Source organism: Notolepis coatsorum (assembly GCF_963971535.1).
Source record: "Notolepis coatsorum genome assembly, chromosome: 13".
NCBI classification, from domain to species: Eukaryota; Metazoa; Chordata; class Actinopteri; order Aulopiformes; family Paralepididae; genus Notolepis; species Notolepis coatsorum.
Window position 1 is genome coordinate 104,199,676 of NC_140177.1, and position 13,838 is coordinate 104,213,513.

At 46.7% G+C, this 13,838-nt stretch overlaps 1 protein-coding gene across 2 annotated transcripts in view; it reads right to left on the reverse strand.

Annotated features, from left to right (window-relative positions):
* LOC311238651 (CMP-N-acetylneuraminate-beta-1,4-galactoside alpha-2,3-sialyltransferase-like) overlaps positions 1-13,838 on the reverse strand; it is a 300,110-nt gene that overhangs the window by 69,940 nt on the left and 216,332 nt on the right. The window lies entirely within an intron of this gene.

Here is a 13,838-nt window from a genome sequence, read left to right on the forward strand (position 1 = left end):
GACAGTAGTCTTCAAAGATTAGGACTGGTTTCCCTCTGTATTTCAGCGTTCCCCTCCTCTTCCGTGCCTCCTAGATAATCCTCTCTTTTATTCGATAATGATGTAGGCGAGCAATAACCGCTCTAGGCCTGGAACCGGGTGCTGTCGCTCATTGCCACATGTGACTCCCGTATTTTTATATTTTGTCCTAAAAGCCTCTTTTTATATTTTCAACTCGGTTAAACCTTTTTGTATATACCCCCTTTATGTTTCTACCTATTTATTTTGGCTGCAAGAACCATAATGGCGACGAGACAACTGAGAAATGAATCCAAGAAGGACGACGCTCCCGCTGATATAACCGCCATTGCTGGGCTAATTGAAGAGCTCAGGCAATCCTTAACCAACGAAATCAGAGCGTCCGCTGCCTCGCGCGAAGCCAAACTCGACAGCCTATGGATGTCGGTTAATGACCATGCCGAGCGTCTGACCTCCGTGGAAGACGGTTTAAATACTTGGACTGGCAGGGTGGACGAGCTAGAGGCTAGGTGTACGGCGCTAGAAGAAAGCAATGATAAGCTAAAGTCTAAGCTAACCAACGCCGAGTCCCGCAGCCGCCGGTCTAATATTAGCATATTAGGACTGGATGAGTCCGTTCATAGCGACCGGCCTAGTGACTTTTTTGCAGAGGTACTGGTTGAAATTCTGGGGAAGGAGGTCCTCCCTACGCCACCCGAATTGGACCGGTGTCACAGGGCCCTTACTGCCAAACCAGCACCCGGTTCCAGGCCTAGAGCGGTTATTGCTCGCCTACATCATTATCGAATAAAAGAGAGGATTATCTAGGAGGCACGGAAGAGGAGGGGAACGCTGAAATACAGAGGGAAACCAGTCCTAATCTTTGAAGACTACTGTCCTGAAGTCGTGGAGCAGCGTTCCCGCTACAAAGACGTCATGGGCCCACTCTACAAGCAAGGACTCAAGCCGTCTCTTCAGTTCCCTGCAAGACTTTATAACGACCGAAGACGGCGCGAGAAAACATCTTTCATCGCCTGAGGACGCCGTGGACTTCTTGAGGACCCGGCGTAGAGAGGCCTCGACACCGGCCTCGTCAGTACCAAACAGGGTAGTGACCTGATTGTGAGCAGTTAGCACTTCGCTATGGCTAACGCGCCGAGCGTCGTATTATTCTCTATTTCTCCGTTTTTATAAGTATGGTTGACTGTGTGACGTGAGGTGTCGCCAGGATGCTTTATTTAAATTTTTCTCTGCGTCTGACTTAAGGGGGATTGGCCGGCTCTGTTTTGTATAACTAGTACATAATGTGGTTTTATTTAGATTTTTTACATCCACTATGTGCCGGGGAGCTAAGCGCTAGCTTTGTTTAAATGACCTATGACTTTTATGCGTGTCACTCACGCCTCATCTCGACTTGGCTTATTGCCTCCGTGATGCGTTTTCTTTTGTGTGTGTGTACATATTTTATCGGACTGGCTGGGGTCTCATGGATCCATCAGCCTTCCAGCTACGTTCTGCTAGCCACACACGTCTGCGGCCAGGTGCGTCATCATCTGCGGTTGACCTGCTAGTCCACTAAAATGTCAGACGAATTTTTTTGCACAGCGCCCTCTACTGACACGGCGGTCCAATTGCACTATGACAAAGCAGCGAGTTACAATGCGACCTCTACCCTATGTGAATCATAGGAAACAACGGACTTGTCAGCGGTGTATCGCCCTCCTCCGGCCTGGTGGACGTACTGCACATGTTTATTATGCAGTACACATGTAGATTGTATAACCCCCCCCCCCTTCTCTTGCTATGGTTCCTGTTCTAGGTTTCTTCTTCTTGTTTAAACTTAGCCATGTTCTTATAAGGTTTAATGTGAACTGTTCCATTTACTCTACGTTTTGAGGCATTTTTTTTTTTTTTTGGGAGTGTGGCAAGCAACCACAGAGAGTAATCTATTTATGGTAGGTTTGAGGTGTTTAGGCCCTATGGTAGGATACATATGGTTGTTGTGGTTGCTGTGCTCTATCTGCAGTATCTGTCTCTAATCCTTTCAATCTCACCATTGTTACACTCTACCGCCCTCCAGGTCCGCTCGATCACCTCACAGATGAGCTGGACATGCTTCTAAGCTCCTTACCGGAAGATGGTACCCCTCTCCTTCTATTGGGCGACTTCAACCTGCCTGACTCATCTCAGTCAGTCATAGTAGTCTCCCTCCTACAATCATTTGACCTGACTCCCACTGCCATGCCTCCCACCCACAAAGCAGGCAACTCCTTGGATCTCATATTTTCCCGTAACTCCAGCATCATTAACACCACGGTAACTCCCCTACATGTATCTGACCATTCCTTCATATCCTTCTCACTAACTCTCATGCTTAACCGAAAGGTCTTCACCCCAGCTCAAACCGTCTCACTCAGACGCAACCTGCCCTCCCTATCCCCCTCCACCCTCTCCTCTGACATACTGTCCGCTCTACCTTTGAGTGACACCTTCTCTGCTCTCTCCACAGAGATGGCAACCTCCACCCTCCTCTCAGCCCTTGCAACCTCCTTCGACAAGCTGTCCCCTCGTTGAGAAACCTGCCCGCCGTTCCCCACCCAGTCCATGGCTGACAGATCCAGTGAGAGAACAAAGACAGGTCCTGAGAGCAGCTGAAAGGAAGTATAGAAAGTCACACCTCACTGCTGACATCGACACATATCACAACCTCTTGTTAACATTCTCCAAAACCATTACTAATGCCAAAGCTTCTTTCTTTCACCATAGGATCGAGGCCTCTGCCAAGAATCTTCGCAAACTGCATGCTACCATGTCCTCCCTCCTCACTCCCCCCCCACCCCCCCCCCCCCTCCCTCATCTTTCTCTGCCGAAGACTTTGCGATCTTCTTTGAGGAAAAAGTGGAGAACATCCGCAGCTCCTTCTCCCAACCCCCACCCATTCCAAATGCTGAATCGAGAACCTCATCCTTCACTCTGTCATCTTTCTCTCCCATTACAGAAGCCGAGACCCTGACACTGGTAACGTCGAACCGTCCGACTACATGCCAGCTGGACCGGCTACCTTCCCCACTCCTCCAGACCATAGCACCAGACATCCTCCCATTCCTAACTGCAACCATCAACTCCTCACTCAACTCGGGGGTGGTCCCCACCTCCCTAAAACAAGCCAGAGTCACGCCCCTCATAAAAAAACCATCCCTGAACCCTACCGTCATAGGCAACTACCGTCCTGTCTCTCTTCTCTCCTTCCTTTCTAAAACACTTGAACGTGCTGTATCCAACCAACTTACTGCTTATCTCTTACAGAATGACCTCCTAGACCCTAATCAGTCAGGCTTCAGGACTGGTCACTCCACAGAGACAGCCCTCATTGCGGTCACAGAGGCACTTCACTTAGCAAAAGCGAAAGGCCTCTCCTCTGTCCTGATTCTCCTAGATCTATCTGCAGCCTTCGACACAGTCAACCACCAGATCCTCCTCGCGGCCCTCGCAGGAATGGGAGTGGCTGGCTCTGCGCTGACATGGTTGTCATCATACCTCAATGACCGCTCCTACCAAGTGTCATGGAGAGGGACCCTGTCGGCCACCCGCCCCCTGCGGACGGGTGTCCCCCAGGGCTCGGTTTTAGGACCCCTTCTCTTCTCCCTCTACACTAAATCACTGGGTAACATTATCACGTCTCATGGCTTCTCATATCATTGTTATGCAGACGATACTCAACTCTTCCTCTCCTTCCCTCCCTCAGATATCCACGTCTCTGAGCGGATCTCGGCCTGTCTGTCCGACATCTCTGCCTGGATGACGACCAACCACCTCAAACTGAACCTAAGCCAAACAGAATTGCTCCACCTGCCGGCCAAATCCTCCCCCCTGACCGACCTTTCCATCACAGTCGAGAATGCAGCTGTGACCGCGTCCCCGACCGCCAAGAACCTTGGTGTTGTCCTCGACGACCAGTTGAACTTCTCTGCTCACATCGCAGCAACAACCAGAACCTGCCGATTCCTCCTGAGCAACGTCAGAAGGATCCGCCCCTTCCTGACAAAAGAAGCCACCCAACTCCTCGTCCAATCAACAGTCATCTCCCGCCTCGACTACTGCAACGCACTGCTCGCTGGCCTCCCGGCCAATGCCACTAAGCCTCTTCAACTCATTCAGAACGCAGCGGCCCGCCTGATCTCAAACCTACCGAAGTCGGCCCATGTCACCCCACTTCTTAGGGACCTGCACTGGCTCCCCATTGCTGCACGAATCCGCTTCAAGGCCCTCGACCTAGCATACCGTGCGGCAAAGGGAACTGCTCCCGCCTACCTCCGGTCAATGGTCTCTAACTACACACCCTCAAGACCCCTACGCTCTGCATCTTCTGGCCGCCTCAGACCTACTCCTATCCAAGCTCCGGGAGGGTCATCAAAGAGAAGTCGCCTATTCTCAATCCTTGCCCCACAATGGTGGAATGAACTACCCACCCCAGTTAGGACAGCCGAAACACGTCCAATCTTTCGCCGTCGACTAAAGACGCACTTCTTCAACCATTATCTGAATTAAGAAAAGAAGAAAAAAAAATTATCTAACCCTAACTAACCATACTGTCATGCACTTGTCCTAATAAACTAACCTACACTGTAGCACTCAACACTTTGATGAACATTGTTACTCAGCTGATAGAGTTGTGCCCTTCCTGATGGCTTGTCGTACAGAACTTGTAAGTCGCTTTGGATAAAAGCGTCAGCTAAATGACTAAATGTAAATGTAAATGTGCTTGGTCAGGCGATACCAGACAAGTATTTTGAAGGGGGGGAGGGGGGTGGGAATGGGGGATTGTGTGTTTTTTTGTTTTTCTTTCCAGGGGACTCGCTCTATTTTGTTTGTTTTCACGCTCACGCTCGGATCTCAATAAGACCTTAACAAATGGATATATATCTGTTATGTTGTGCTACTCCAAACGAATTACATTGAGTCATACTGCAGCCTTCTTAGACTATGGCTAATATTTTTTTTTTTATCCACTTTTTCTCCCATTTTCCTATATTTTCTCCCATCCCAATTTCGTATCATCCAATTCAACCCTCCCCTGTCACGAACGCTGTTTCTTGCCTCCCACAAGCCGGCTGCAATGTGGACTAAGTCATACATAGCACAAGTCCCCTCCGGTACTTGAGGTAACAGCAGTCGCATCTTTACACCTGCGCAGCTCGATCTCTCAGTGGCGAGGAGTAACGCGTGGGAGGCTCACGCTGCCCCCGACACTTCCTGATTCTACTGCGCAGGCGCACCAACCGACCTGTAGGAGTCGCTGTCCACAACGCCCGATCCCCACCCATCAGTTTCCCACCCCCTAATACGGCCAATGTGTATTAGTATGAACGACCAGCTAAACTGAAAGCAATGTGGAGCGCTGGGCTCGAACAGGCAAGCCCAGCGTCTCCGTCATTCGTGGCGAGCGCCTTGCCCACTACGCCACGTAGCCGCCCCAGACTATGGCTAATTTAAACATATTGATCTGGAATACAGGGGGTCTTAATATTCCACATAAACACACAAGTGTACTAACATGGTTGAAAAGGCAGGAGGTGGACGTGGCTTTGCTGAGTGAAACGCATCTTTTAATGGCTGACAGTGCAAGACTTGCAAACACATTTTATCATAACATAAGCTCCTCTTCTTTTAGCACTAAATCCCGTGGAGTAGCCATAGTAGCTAAACGAAAGTTGAATATTAAACTATTAGACGTGTGGTCTGATGCAGAAGGTCGAATTACTATTGCTAAGATGGAATACTCTAACAGGAAAATTGCTCTGATAGCCGCCTATGCACCTAATGTGTATGACGCTAACTTTTATACTGTACTCACTACAGAGATGTTGAAACTACCCGAGTATTCATTTATAGTGGGTGCTGATTTCAATGCCATTTGGGATCCATTGATTGATAAGTCCAGTAATACTGAAACCCACGATCAGATGCAAGCGACCGCGGCCCTACGCGCCTGGTCTAGGGACACGGGGGTTATTGATATCTGGCGGTTACTCAACCCAACCGCCCGAGACTACTCATTTTTCTCCACGAGAGATAAAACTTTTTCCAGAATTGATTATGTTTTTTCTTCCTCTAGGCTATTCGATAGCTTTGACGTTGACTTGAGGCCCATTGCACTGTCAGACCACAAATACAAATCTTGCAGTTTAATGCTGGATCGGTACAGGACCCCAGAATTTTATGAAATTCGGTTAAGGGGTTTATTAGAAGTAACACCACTCTATTTGCTTCCAATCTCCGCAAGGGTCGTCTCTCCAAGTTGGTAGAATTGGAAGAGCTTCATAAAACAATGATGTCTTCTATGCAGCACAGCTACTCTAGCCGACTGGAGCTCCAAATTAAGGTGGTGAAAAAGGAGATTAACTCAATTTTAAGACAACAGTCTGAATTTCAAATGCACAGAACAAGACAACACTACTACTTTCATGCTCTAGACCTAGTCACCTACTAGCTATGAAGATACGGGCCAGTGAACAATTTGCGGATATCCCTGCCATTAAGAACCAACAGGGGGAGATAACCACCAACCCCAACAAAATCAATGATACATTTCGCTCGTTTTATTCCAACCTGTACGAGTCAGAAGTGGTCTATGATCATACCAAGCTGGAGGACTATCTTAGTCAAATGAACCTACCGCAAATCTCAGAGGATGGCGCTAAACAGTTAGCTGAACCTATCACACTAGATGAGCTCAGGGAGGCGATTGCTGACATGCAGCGGGGCAAGGCTCCTGGTTGGGACGGCATTCCACCGGAACTCTATATTGCGTTCTGGGATGTACTCGGTCCCTTATAACTCTCAATGATTTTACACTCAGTCAAAGAGGGCAATTTTTCCAGGGATGTCAATATGGCACTTATATCTGTCCTACTCAAGAAAGATAAGGATCCCACCGAATGTGGCAGCTATAGACCCTTAAGTCTCCTCAGAGCCGATCTCAAGCTATATGCTAAGGTGCTAGCCATCCGACTTCAAAAGCATATGACATCTCTGGTTAACCCTGATCAGACTGGCTTTATAAGAGGCCGACTGGTCACGGATAATATCAGACGGTTACTACACGTGATTGATGCCAGCAAGGATGTCGCAACCCCTACAGCTGTCATGTCCTTAGACACAATGAAGGCCTTTGACAGATTGGAGTGGTCTTATTTGTGGGCAGTCCTTAGAAGGATGGGGTTAGGTGAGGGGTTCATTCACATGATCAAAGTTCTCTACACAGGGCCCTCGGCCATGATCTTAACAGGGAAACTCTGCTCGCCACTCTTCTCTGTCTCGCGCTCTTCTAGACAGGGTTGTCCTCTTAGTCCCGGACACTTTGCTTTATCCCTCGAACCTCTAGCTCAGTACATAAGACAATCCCAGATTATATCCCCTGTTTCAATTAACACTTTAACTGCCGGGAAACGCTTTACAGCGTCATTCCCGGCCATGCTCAAGTTGCCGAAGGACGCTGTACAGCGTCTTTAATATCAATATTTCAAAAATCTGTGATCGGATTCATATTTCCCCTCCGCTGGCCTGAGATCCACCAGGAGGACCCACTGAGCTCTCTGGCGGTTCAGGAGCGCCATCTGGTGGCCGATCGGCGCAATCGCCAAACAGGAAGTGCTGTGGAGGTTGTGCTGGTCGGCCATATTACTTCCGGGCACTCGGTTTGGCTGCCGGCACTCTGGCTCGTCACATTATATAGCGATCCATTGCCAATAACTCCATAAACAACATGATTTGGACGTATATAGTATTATACAAGCTGGAAATGGTTCATCAGGATAAACATCCCATAATCGAAAACGGTCTACACCACGCTGATCGTCCAACGGCGCGAGGAAGATCCGGTAAGATTCAACGTTATTTTTGAACGTGTTCCATATAAACCGTTATGATGAACATATGACCCACACTGCCCACGGAATTATAAACGATCCCCCGCCCATCCGGTCATCATCAGATCATACGTAGATCATTCTAGAAGTACGTCCAATTGACATTTTTTATATCGCCCCGATTGCCATCAAACTGTATTTCATCATCAATATAATGCATTTGGGGCTATAGATCACGTTCTGGAGAAAGCTGCAGAAAGAGATGAAAACATACTTATACATTAGACCATACTTTACTATGAATATGTGAATGAAAAAGTTTAACGTTGCTACACAATGAACAATACATATAGGACTTTGAATGGGCCCTAATAATGGCAATGTAGCAATAGAATTTAAAAAGTTATAGCCATGCAAAGAAGGGGTACTTCTCCATAGACAAATAGAGCCGGCAACCTATGGTATATAATGAATTTAACCCATGGCACCCAAAGTGTTAAGGGCACACATCACCATATCAGCTTATACGCAGATGATGTACTCCTATTTATGCAGAACCCTGCCGTCTCTCTACCTCATCTTCTCCAAGTAATAGATGATTTTGGCAGTCTATCCGGCTTTAAGATCAACTGGCCAAAATCAGCCTTCCTTCCACTCAATGAGACTGCAAAGGCAACCATCCTCATAGACAATCTACCATATATTATGTATTTAACTCACGTTGAGGTCCTGGGGTGGGGGGGGGGGGGGGAGGGGGATGAAGAGCAAGCGAAGACCATTGTCCACTTGTTTTTTCTTTTTGTTTTCTATTGTATTTTTAATTATGTATATGTTCTGGGCCCCCTTTAGATGTGGGTCTGGTGGTTGTGGGCTCGGACTGGGGGGGGGGGGGGGGGGGGGCTGTGGTTCGAGGTCTCTGCGGGTCGAGGCATTAAAGAGGCGTGATGCTTTGGCTCGTGGGGGCGCCGGACTGCGGATCCCCCGGGGTCGGGGTTCGTGGCTGCCGGGCCTGTAGATGGAGGGGGTTCAGGAAACCCATTGTTTGTGTTCTGGGGTTCTGGGCCCCTTTTGATTGTGTCGGAGTGTCACAGGCAAGGGGTGGGGGGGGCCCATGGTTCGGGCCCTCGGCGGGTCGGGGTGTTAAAGAGGCATGATGCTCTGGCTCGCCGGGGTACCGGACTTGGGTCTCTCGAGGGTTGGGGATCGTGGCTGTGATGGGTGGTGAGGGAGGGGGCTTAGGGTGTTAATCGTACAATCTGTTTTATTTATTGTCTAGTCATTGTAGTGTTGAGTCGATGTTTTTGGTGTCTTTTTATGTATTATTATTATTGTATGTATTGTATTATTGTTATTATGTTGTTAACTGCGTTGTTTCATGTTTGAACATTTAAAAAAAATTATCACAAAAAAATGAAATTTACTTCAAGCAACAAATTATATGAAAAATGTGTTTCTTGTTACAAGACAGTAGCCTAGCTCTCGTTTTTTATGATGAATATTTTGAAAGTAATATTTTCAGTAAACAAGTGACATTTCTTGAACCTGGCAACATTTAAATGTAGGGCATGGCTGTACAGTGGGACGAGGTTATCGCAAATTGCCCCTTTAAATGGCCCGTGCGAGTGGAAAAAAATATTTGGGGGCAACCTTGCGAGTAGTGATTTCAACCCTTCATTCGCATTTCACTCCTAAATTAATCCATACAAATTGGATACAAAATTGTAAAACATTAGCCTACAACCAGGGCTGTACAGTCGCGGTGCTATGAAAAAAATCTGTCGGCGAACCTCGTCCGATAGCCTGTGTGAAAAAAATATTTGAGTGTGTGAAGTGAATCTGGGCCACGCTATTCTACTTGGTAGTTGTAGTCTATCGTGCGATTAAATACCATGTCCCTGTCTGCGTAGAGTCCATACATCCAACACCAAATCCCATAATTCCTAGCGAACAATCAAAACGAAACTGAATGTGGCCTATTGCATCGCCAAAGAAGAACTTCCTTTCAATAAATTTAAGCCGCAAATTTTGCTCTGCAAGAAGAACGGAGCGGATATCAGTCCATCTTATGACAACCACGTCCGATGTGGAGAGATGATAAGAGACCATAGCCGATGAAGTTAAGTCGGATCTGGCAGTGATGATTGACGGGGACACGGAAACTTCTTAATGTCAGCCATGCATTAGGTGAGTAGCCCACTATTAGGACGTTTTTCAATACTTAAATACTGTCTACTTAAATTTCACTCCGGGGATCAATAAAGTATCAACCTATCTATCTATCTAATAATGAGACAATATGCAAATAAGATAATACTAATAATTGTCACGGTTCCCCGTATGAAAGTGGCTTGCAACTTACTGCTGGTAAAATCACTGTTTATTTCTCGTTTTGCATAGTATTACATTCCTCTTCTATAAAGTCCCACCGTAAGAGCTATGGCCTCATACGGGTCAATTAAACCTTTTTGATTAGAGTCTTTCCTTCGAGCTAAGTTGAACAGAACATTTCACTGTCAAAAGCGCAAACTTAAACAAGGTTGCGTTGCAACACAGTTTTCAAAATAAAGGTCACATATACAAATACTGTAGTAGGCCTCTCAATTCTTATAAAAAGTCCTGTATATACATAAACATGAATTGGCATAGATCTCTATAAACGGCCCAACACATTGATCACTTTAGGCACACCCTGAAACCAGTAACATCACAAATATGAAGCAGGTAATTACCCATAAAAATAATAAACCTTTCATGGGGTTATTTACAATAATAATTCATTTTATTTATAAAGCACTTTTCATTATGAAACAAAGGTATGCAGAGTTTCTTGTCCTCCTGATTAATGCAATGGTGTGTGTGTGTGTTGTGATGATCTCATTCAAGGAGCACTACAAGCGCGCACACACACACAGTTTGTTGTTTTTGTTCTATTAGTGATTTACACACTTTCTCAGTTGGTTCATTATAAAAGATCCAAACCTGAAAACAAAAGCACTTAAATGTTAAATAAAAGGACCACAGTAATGAGGCAGGAGGAACATATTTTTTTGCACTATAATGGTAAAATTGTTATTAAAAAATGTGTCCCTAAAAAATATTCTGTGCCTCTAAATTTCTCATTTAGGGGCATCTAAAAAAAAGCTTAGCGTACAGCCCTGTAGGGCTACCTGCTATTGCAGATCATTTGATAATTCAAAATATCCTGAAATGAAGATGATGAATTCTAAATGCAGGGAGGCTAGGTGGCGCAGTGGGCAAGGTGCTTGCCACCAACGCAGGACATGCTGGGTTCGAGCCCAGCTCTCGGCGTTGCTACCAGCTTGGCTGGCCGTTCATACTACCGGTAATACAATTGGCAGTGTTAGGGGGTGGGAAGCTGGTGGGTGGGGATCGGACGTTGTGGACAGCGACTCCTACAGGTTGGTTGGTGCGCCTGCGCAGTAGAATCAGGAAGCGACGAGGGCGGCGTGTCCCTCCCACGCAGACCCTCGCCGCTGAGAGATTGCGCTGTACAGGTGAAAAGATGCGACGGCTGCCTCCTCGAGTACCGGAGGGGACACGTGATGCAAGGCTTCGTCCACAATGCAGCCGGCTTGTGGGAGGCATGGCCTAACAGCGTTCGAGACAGGGGAGGGTAGAAGTTGGACAATACGAAATTGGGGACGGGAGAAAAATAGAAAAAAAATGGGGAGAAAAAGTAGATAAAAAAAAAAAGAATTCTAAATGCACATTAGCACTCGTTCTTTGCAGTGTAGGGAGATGAAAGCCCAGGCCAAAGAACCTGTACAATACCCGAAAGGGAGACATGAGGAGAAAGTGAAGAGCACTGAGGGAGGACCGAGAGGAGGAGAAGAGAAGAACACGATGTTTACCATCTGCAGACCATGAGATCATAAAGGCCCTCAATGCAAACAAACACAAACACGCTTCAGCCTTGGTTCAGACACACACACACACACACTGTAGCCAGAGCCAGACTGTTGCGCCACAAGGCAGATGCCTGATTCAAAAACAACACTCTGCCCGTGTTCTTCTGGAGAAAAGTCACGCTCCAACAGGAGCCGAGGTTCAACCGCACAAAGAGAAAACCTGAAGTGGACGGACCCCACACTCTCTCCATGTGTTTTCATTCAACGTATATTTAATAGGGATATATTAAAAAGCATGACACGTTGCCTTCATCTTTGAAATGGATGGAGAGTCCATCTTGCCTCTGTTCTGTTTATGTCCACCAGGTACAATGAATGTATGAAGAACCTTTGCTTGTTGGGGGCTCACCACCAGCCTTCCCAAACAGATGCAATAATACGCCAATGACATTTCTTGTCTTGCACGTGTTCACATTGTGCTTTTCCATTGCGTAACTACTGCATCTGGCCTGCTCTGGCCTGCCTGCCACCACTAGAAATAACCCAAGAACCTGAGGCAAACACTAGAAATTAGGTGCCGCAGACGCATCGACAGAAAACGAATTGATGCAAAGGGTACAAGGACATACACAACCGCACATATGGTGCAAGAGGGCCGGTGCCAGAGATAATCTGAGGTACAGTCAGGCTAAACATAGACACTTCAATCTGAAAAAACATGCAGGTACACAAACATACACTTTTGCTCAGATCATGCATTCTAGCATTGCCTCAATACCACTCAGTCCTGTTCTCAACAGGCCGTTTCTGTGTTGGTAATGAGCAAGCAGGCTTAATTGTACAAATACGATAATGATCGTACATCTAGCAATGGTCTATGAGCCTGTACCCTGTCAAACTACGCAGATCAAATATGACTCCAGCAATAACATATTAAACTTACCACAACAATCTTTGTCTCAGAAACATATTTTTGGTTAAACTTTAGGTAGGAAAATGAAAGTTTACGAACAAGCGGCCAGTTTGTACATGCACATTCATTTCTTACATGCGCATTGCAAGGACCTTTTTCGTGTGACATCATATAAAGACGGAAGTCCAAACGACTCGTTTAAAGGCACAGTTTCTGAAGGGCTGGGTTGTCTTTCACAGATTGAGTGTTAGTAGGCCAATCTGAGACCCAAATGTACGTGCACAAGAACTGAAAAAGGTTGGTTTAAATCCGTCTTAGTGCCGTCTAAGGATGTGTTTGTGGTGGTTGTTTATTCGGTGGACTTGACAGGATGCCCCAAAAGAGGTCGCCTGGCTTCCAGAAAGGTAGATTTAAAGATGATTTAGAAGCGAAAACAGCAGCCCGGCCCCGCAACTGCTAACGAACCCAATTTAGGTTTGTCTGGAGGTCATTAGCGCTGTGTACACATTGAACTCTTAAGAGTTTACAGGGTTCAATGTCTCGCCACATAAGTGCTCTACTGAACAGGAACTATTCCAAGTAAGAATGTTTGAAAGAGGGGAGGGCAGGGGGGTTACCAACGCAGGAAAGCAGGTCGGCGAGGTGGTAAAGAGGGAACCGGCAGTTACCGAGATCCAAAGAACCCAGAATTCTGGGAAGCTATGATGCTTTTATTCCGCTTTTGTTTGGGGGAGGAATCCGAGGCATTCGGCCCGATTTGCTTTTGCTTTTCCTCGACACATAGCGTGACCTCTGCCCTCTGGCCAGGGGTCACGACGGTTTCTCTTTTCCCCCCTGGTCTCTCCCTGGGTTATGCGGTGTGTGAAAACTGTGTCTTCACACTCCCATGACGGCAAACAGGGAAAACAATGGAACCACTTGACAACGGTCTGACCCCGAGGAGGACTTGTGCACTCTGCATACATGGCCACAAGACGTCTGGGGGAGACTTACCACGCAGGTGAGCCTGTATACTGAGGTTGCAACATTCCTGTGACGCTAACAATTTGGCATCTTTATAAGTTTACTTTATCATTGTAAAACATATATTTTGGTCCTCAGGACAGAAATAATAGTGGACCTAACACAAGATGGTTGGGAAAAGCCTGGCATATACACTTGCAGAGGCCGACTGTGTTTACCTTGCCATAA